Source organism: Dipodomys merriami, unplaced genomic scaffold (genome assembly GCF_024711535.1).
Source record: "Dipodomys merriami isolate MVZ:Mamm:240054 unplaced genomic scaffold, mDipMer1.0.p SCAF_23, whole genome shotgun sequence".
NCBI classification, from domain to species: Eukaryota; Metazoa; Chordata; class Mammalia; order Rodentia; family Heteromyidae; genus Dipodomys; species Dipodomys merriami.
This window is the reverse complement of record NW_027203715.1, coordinates 3,807,501-3,815,346: the sequence shown is the minus strand read 5'-3', so window position 1 is coordinate 3,815,346 and position 7,846 is coordinate 3,807,501.

Sequence of the window (7,846 nt, the reverse complement as noted above, 5' to 3'; positions counted from 1 at the left end):
ATTTCTTTACTGTTTTTTTTTTAATTTTATTTTATTTGAGAACATACTGTACAGAGGGGCTACAATTACATGGGCAGGATAATGCATACATTTCTTACCAAGCATTGCAGCCTCCTCCTTTGTTTACCCTTCACCTCCCTTCCCAGCCTCCCTCCTCCCCCCACCGAATTATACCCCCCTCCCCCCCCACACCGACATTGTAAAGTTGGTTTTGACATGACATTTTGTACTTCTCATTGTTGCAACAGGTCCACCTGAATCCTTAAACGACTTGTTTGTCCCCATCTCCTCCACATGTTATACTGACATCAAATATAGTGAAAGCGGGGATTACACTGTGGGGGAGGGACATACAAAGCAACAAAGAAATAATCTTATAAATGCGTTAGAAACACATGCATGAAAGAAACGAAAACATTAAAATACATATTTAAGGGTTCATTTTCCTAACATCACATTATCTGACCTTTTCCGCTTGACTCATACCTATACTAGATATTGCAAATAAGGGAAACCATGGGACCTATGCTTCTTTGGGCCTGGCTTACTTCACTTAATATAATTTTTTCCAACCTGTCCACTTACTGTTTTTGTACCAAATTATTTACTACTATATATGCTATTTAATAAAGACTAAGAAGTATAGTTTTGCATGTCAAGAAACATGATATATTTCTTTATATACACAATTTTATGCTTTTAATTTTTAATAATGATTTAGACTTTAGATGAATTAATATTTCTAATAAGAATGCAAATGGAAACATATAGTCAAGATTCATTAAAATATTTTATTAGTAGCTTAACTTAGAAGTCTAATTAAAGAAGATCTATTTTTAAAATAAAAATATAGGGATCTGGGGTTCAGGGAAGTAGTGGAGATTTCCCCATCAAATTGAAACATAGGACTATAAATGACCAAAAAGTTTCTCTGAAGGTTTAGAAAGAAAAAAATAGACCTATAATTTTAATCCATGTATGAATAACACCTATAGTTTAGGTATAGAAAAAGGTTATAGTTTTATTAAATTTCCATGCTAATATTATGTGCCAGTATGCACAAATTTCATTATTAAAATGATTATATATGCATAGTCATGTTTAAATATATATTTATACACACATATACATGCATACATACATTCATTCTAAGCCTCATGTAACTATTACATTTTGAGAGCATACTAAGGACTTATAATTGTTAGTTAATTCTGAATCTTTAATAAAGACAATCTTCTTGTCAAGTACATAAAATAAATATCAATTTAAGAATGGCTTTAAGGATCATATAATAATTCTACTCTTTCATTGCATTACAATTACTTTAGTAACATTAATTACATATAAAGCTTGTATGCAATCTGGTAATGGTAATATGTAAACAATAATCCTATTTTTCAAAATAAGATGTGTTTATGAAGATGCTGAAAACACAAAATATATATTAAGAACCAGGGTTATGTATATCACTCATTCTTTGATATCAATAACTATTAGTATCAATTTATTATATACATACATTTTGGTTCACACTATAATTTAATTATCAAAGGCACTGGAATGATGTTCAATACAGATACACTTTACCATGTGCAATAGTAATTTTCACTTTAAATGTTTTTTTATCATACTCCATATTACATTATATGTTTAATTAGAACAACCTTGCTTCTTATTTATCGTAGTAGTTTTACGTTTCTGCATGAAACAATGCAATTGTAATAATGATAATATATTTTTCTATGTCTATAGTAGAATTTCTCTTTAAAATAAACCAAATGAAGTATCATGGTTACATATATATTTTGGGCAGTAGATATAGCTTACTTTCAAGAGCAGGGAACTTATAAGTAATGTAACTCTACAAAGACTATTCAATAGCTGTGAGAAATGTAGCAAAGATAAAGATTAAAGAATGAGGAAAGAGAATTGTGTAGTGACGCAAATTAAATCCCAGGAGCATGAATAAAGACAACCTTGTAAAATAACATACAAGTAATTAATAAAATAAAACACCTAAAATTTTTCCTTTGCAAATTCTTTTTTAATATTTTAAAATTTTATTTTAGTGTAAAGATGCAGTACAGAGGAGTTACAGTCACATGAGTAAGTAATGAGTACATTTCTTGTCCAGCATTGTTAACTCTCTATTGTTTTTCCCCTACAATCCCTTCCCCCACTCCCCTACCCCCTCTCCAAGTTGTAAAGTTCATTGTCAATACAGTGACTTTTTTTGATAAACTAATATTTGATTTATTTTTTAAAATTTTTATTTATTTTTATTGTGAAAATACTGTTAAGAGGGGTTACAATTAGATGGGCAAGATAATGAGCACATTTCTTAACAAGCATTGTAGCTTCCTCCTTTGTTTTCCCTTCCCATCCCTTCCCAGCCTCCCCCCGCCCCCCCTTACCCAATCCTCCCTCCCCTCACCACCAAAGTTGTAAAGTTTGTTTTTGACATAACAACTTGTATTTCTCATTGTTGCAACGGGTCCACCTGTATCCTTATTTAAACGACTTGTTTTTCCCTTTCCCCTCCACAAATTATAACAACATCAAATACAGTGAAAGCAGGGGTTATACTGTGGGGGAGGGACATGCAAAGCAACAGGGAAATAATCTTATAAATGCGTTAGAAACAAATGTTAAAAAGAAAAAAAAACATTTGAATACGTATCTTACGGTTCATTTCACCTAACATCAACTTACCAGACTTTTTCTGCTTGTCTCAGACATATACTTGTTATTGCAAATAAGGGAAACCATAGGACCTATGTTTCTTTGGGCCTGGCTTACTTCACTTAATATAATTTTTTGCAAGTCTTTCCATTTCCTAACAAACGGGGCAATGTCATTCTTTCTGATGGAGGCATAGAATTCCATTGTGTATATATACCACATTTTCTTGATCCATTCATTTACTGAGGGGCATCTGGGTTGGTTCCATATCTTAGCTATGGTAAGTAATGCTGAAATAAACATAGTTGTGCTGGCAGCTTTAGTATGGTCTTGTTTGTAAATGCCAAAAATTGGGATTGCTGCGTCATAGGGGATCTCTATGTGGAGTCTTTTGAGGAACCTCCATAACACTTTCCAAAGTGGTTGAACAAGTTTACATTCCCACCAACAATGAAGTATGGTTCCCTTCTGTCCACATCCCCTCCAGCATCTGTTGTTTTTAGATTTCTTAATTTTTGCCATTCTAACTGGGGTGAGGTGGTATCTTAATGTTGAGGTTGAGCATTTCTTCATGTGTCTATTGACCATCCTTCTTTCCAAAAGAACAGACCTCAGTACCAATGGAACAGAATCGAAAACCCAGAAATGAACCTACAGTCCTATAGCCATCCAATCTTTGATAAGGGAGCTAAAAAAATAGAATTGAAGAAAGACAGGCTCTTCAGTAAATGGTGCTGGCAAAATGGGTTGACTACTTGTAGAAAACTAAAGCTAGATCCTTATCTTTCACCTGCACCAGAATCAACTCCAAATGGGCCAAATCTCGGAGTCAAAGCAGACACTCTGAAAAGATTACTGGATTGGATAGGAGAAACCCTGGGTCTCCTTGGCACAGGCTGAAATATTCTTAATAGAGACCCTCAAACACAACAAATCAATTGTTGGACATATGGGATTGCATGTAGTTACAGAGCTTCTGCATGGCAAAGGATATAGCAAGCAAGATCAATAGAATGCCCACGGATTGGGAGAAGATCTTCACCAGCCATACCAGGGACAAGGGTCTCATATCTAAAATATACTTGGAACTCAAAAAATTAAATCACCCAAAAACAAATCCTCAAAGAAACCACTGCCCAATAAATAAGTGAACTAAAGACTTAAAGACAATATAGTGTCTTGTGAATATCATTGTTACAATAGGTCATCCTGTGTCCTTATTTTAGCATTTTGCTATTCTCCTTCCCCTCCCCAAATTAGATAAATGTATATACAAGTGCAGCATACCAAAAGCAAATATAGTGATAACAAGGGATAGTCACATTTAATATCTTCAAAAGATAAAAATTTATATAAAGACAATATTGTTTTTTTTATCATTTTTGAGGGTTTTTTCACTTTTTCAATTACCAACATACCTAATCAAAATCTAACTTTCTTGTGATGTAGTCGAGGTTTAGGTCCAAATATAGTGAAATTCAAATATTCATTAAGTACAGCTTATCACTTATTCACTCATTCATTCATAATGGAACTATGTTACTTGCAGGTAATGATGGAAGGAGAAGATGAGGGAGAATTTTGGAAAGGGTGACACTGATCAAGATACACTGCACTCATAACCTGACTTACAGAATTATTAGCTCTGTACAACTACTTATTCATATATTTTAAAATATAATAAAATGAATTTAAATTATGTAATATGGTGAGAATTTTTTCTGGCTTGTCAAAGAATATTCCTGGTAATTCATGAATATTTTACAGTATTAGTTTTTTAATAGGTAATGCATTTTTTATTATCAAGGTGATTTACAGAGGGATTACAGTTACATAAGTAAGATAATAAGTACATTTCTTGTCAAACTTGTTACCCCTCCCTCGTTAATCTTGCTTCATCAAAGCTATCATTTTGATGGAAAATAAAAACTATATGGCAAAAATACAAATAATTTTTTATGTTTTCATAAGTTCATGTGATATTATTCCTTATACAGTTAAAAATGAGGAAACAACTTACTTTCTGTGTGTGAAATTTGAGTGTGTATCTAAAGAACATTAACAATAGAGAACTAAAGTATAAGTTGTTTCTATAGATTCTCCTGTTTTTAGTAGTCTTTAAATCCTTGGAAGGTACAAACCAGCATTATCATGTCACCAATATTTTAAACAAGTAATTCAAAATTTACACTTAACTCCTCAGGGGGAGTGACCTGAGGTAGTGACCACTGCAAGGCCTGGCACATGATGCAGATGCTGCTTTATTGTTTACCCCTAACCCAAGGTAATACTTCATATAATATTGTTCACAGGTTTTTAGGTATTTATAATTGAGATCCCCCCCACATCTCATCACATATCAATCCTTGAATTATAAACATTCATCAATCAACCTACTGATTATAGTGTGTAATGAAAGCAAAGTGAAAAACAAGTTTCCCTACAATAAGTAAAACATTCATTTTCTAATACTAAGAATACACACACATATTTTATATATACAAAGAAATATACATTTATATATAATTACATATCTAATGTGAACGTATGCATGCATATACATTTATATGTGACAATTCTTTCCCCAATTATAGTTATGTCATTGTATGCAATTTCTTCTGCATTGTGATAATTATCTTAAATTGTTTATCTAGATTGTGCTTCCTTCTTTTTTGGGAGGGGGAGGTGGTGGGGCCTGAACTCTGGGCCTGGGTGCTGTCCCTCAGCTCTTCAGCCCAAGGCTAGCACTCTACCATTTGAGCCACAGTGCCACTTCTGGCTTTTCCTGTTTATGTGGTGCTGAGGAATCAAACCCAACGCCTCATGCGTGGGAGGCAAGCACTCTACCACTGAGCCACGGTCCCAGCCCATAGATTGTTATTTCTTACATCATGTTTTTTATAGTATCAGCTTGAAATTTACATACGCTTGTTATTATTATTTTTTTCTCCTGGAGCTCAAGAATGCAGAATCTATACAAAGTCACAAAGTCACAGAGCTGGTGCTTGTCATCCAATAATAGACAGTCATTTATGCGTTCCCACTTTATGGCATTACTGAAATGCTTTCACCTGAACCATTATTGGGCAACTTGAATTCTGTGGGATAAATCTGCCACTGGGTTCTGCATACAATGACAAATCATCTAAGGGTGAAAGTGTCTCTGTGGGAAGAGCTAGCATCTTCTATCACACATCCTCCTTCCCTGTGTAAATGCATGCCTGAGTAGGAAAAACCGCTGCTTTCTTACAATGCTATTTATTGGAAGCAAAGCTTCCATAGAATTTTTCACTCCCAATCTGACAATTTCTCCTACACTGCAGTTGCTGCAGCAAGCAGATGATCTCTTCTGTGGGAAGTGCTTTCAGTGAAGGAGAGTTCATCTGCTTCATGCTGATTCTCTCTCTCTCTCTCTCAGGGTCTATGGGCCAGGCATTCCAGGGGCAATTTGCATTCATTATTTCTTTCAGTTCTCATGGCAGCATTAGGGACTGGATATTATTATCTCCTCTTAGAAATTTCCAGGTCACAAATCGTGTAGTAATTGCTCAATCCTGCCCTTAATTCTAACTCTGCCTTCTGAAAGGAGTACAACATCACTTATGCTTATATATGTGATAGGGGGATAGGACTGCATTCATTTAGGTTTTTTAAAGTTGTAAAACATAACCTTAACCTCTGTATATAACTTAGATGTCTGCTTAAATAATGATGACAAAATAAATCTAATATATTTGCAACTTAGCTTAAGACTGAAGAACACTTCTTTAATCCTGTGAATTTTATTATCAACAGTAACCAGTGTCCTAAATTGTCTTCTATTCATTTAATTGCATTCTTCAGGATTTTGCTATTCATCTTTAAGCTGTATTTTAAATTTACAGAATTGAAGATGTTGTGTATTCCTTTGGACTTTTTTGTTGTTAACTTTATTCATCAGAATTTACCCAATTGGATTCATGCAGCTGAAATATATCCCACTGTCAATGGATATTGGATGTTCCCGGCACTGGGCAACAATGAGTAAAACTTCTGGGAGAATTCTGATTCCACTTCTCCTGATACACAAGGACATTATTTGCTTCAGGGTGTACAGCATATAGTGAGATTTCAGGGTCATGAAATTGCCTTTCAACAGTGTTAATAAAGCCAAATTGCCTTCCAAAGTTCAGGCAATGATTTGCAGTATTTAACTGTTGCCAGTGACTCAGACATATAGTAGTAGATACTCATGAGTCTGAGATCTGAGAATCAAGGTTCAAAGGGAGTTGAGACAAAAAAAATCCAAGACTCTTATCCCTAATAACCAGTGAAAAACCAGATGTGAGACTGTGGGAGTGTGGTTCAGGTGGAAGAGCAACTTATTTTAAAAAAACAAAAAAAAAATAAAGCAGAAATGTGAGTCCTTGTGTTCAAGCTCAAGTCCTAGAAAAAAATATGTATATATAGTATTCAGTGGTGGGGCATTGGGACTCGAATACATCTCAGTGGTTCAGGAACACCAAGTAGACATAAGAAGAGTAGTTCAATTCTCAAGGCCACAAAACAACTGTAAAAACACTATTTTTTAAATATCACATTACATCTAGAAGGAAATGTAAATGTAGCATGCCTTTATCACTAGGCACTCTTTTTTCCTTTAAAGCCTTAAGATCAATTTCTTATTGATTTTAATTGTTCATCTGGTTACTCAAACTCTACCTCTCTGGAACTGCGCAGGTTACATTCTCTTGTAACCTGCCTTGTTCACTAAGGTTTATTTTCATTTTTTATTCATGTCTTTCCTAGTATCCAATTAAAAACATGTGTTGGTAATGTTCTGTCTTTTTCCATACCAATCCACTACTCAATGTTCTGCCTCTGGTTTTATTTCCTCCTTTGAAATGGATCACAATATTGCATTTGTATTGTAATATTTCTAACCTGGAAGGTCATTTAATAACTTGTATTTCTGTTACTATATTTTCTAACTAAACTTTGTCATGCTCCTGTAAATCTCCACTCTTCTGCCATTAGTTTTTTTGAAGATGATCATTGTTTTCAACTCCACATTACCACCAGTCCTCCTGCAAATTGTAGCATTATTATCTACCATTGCTCTACTCATAGTTTATTGCAATGACTGTTAAAATCCTCACCAAATTTCCATTGTAAATAATATAAA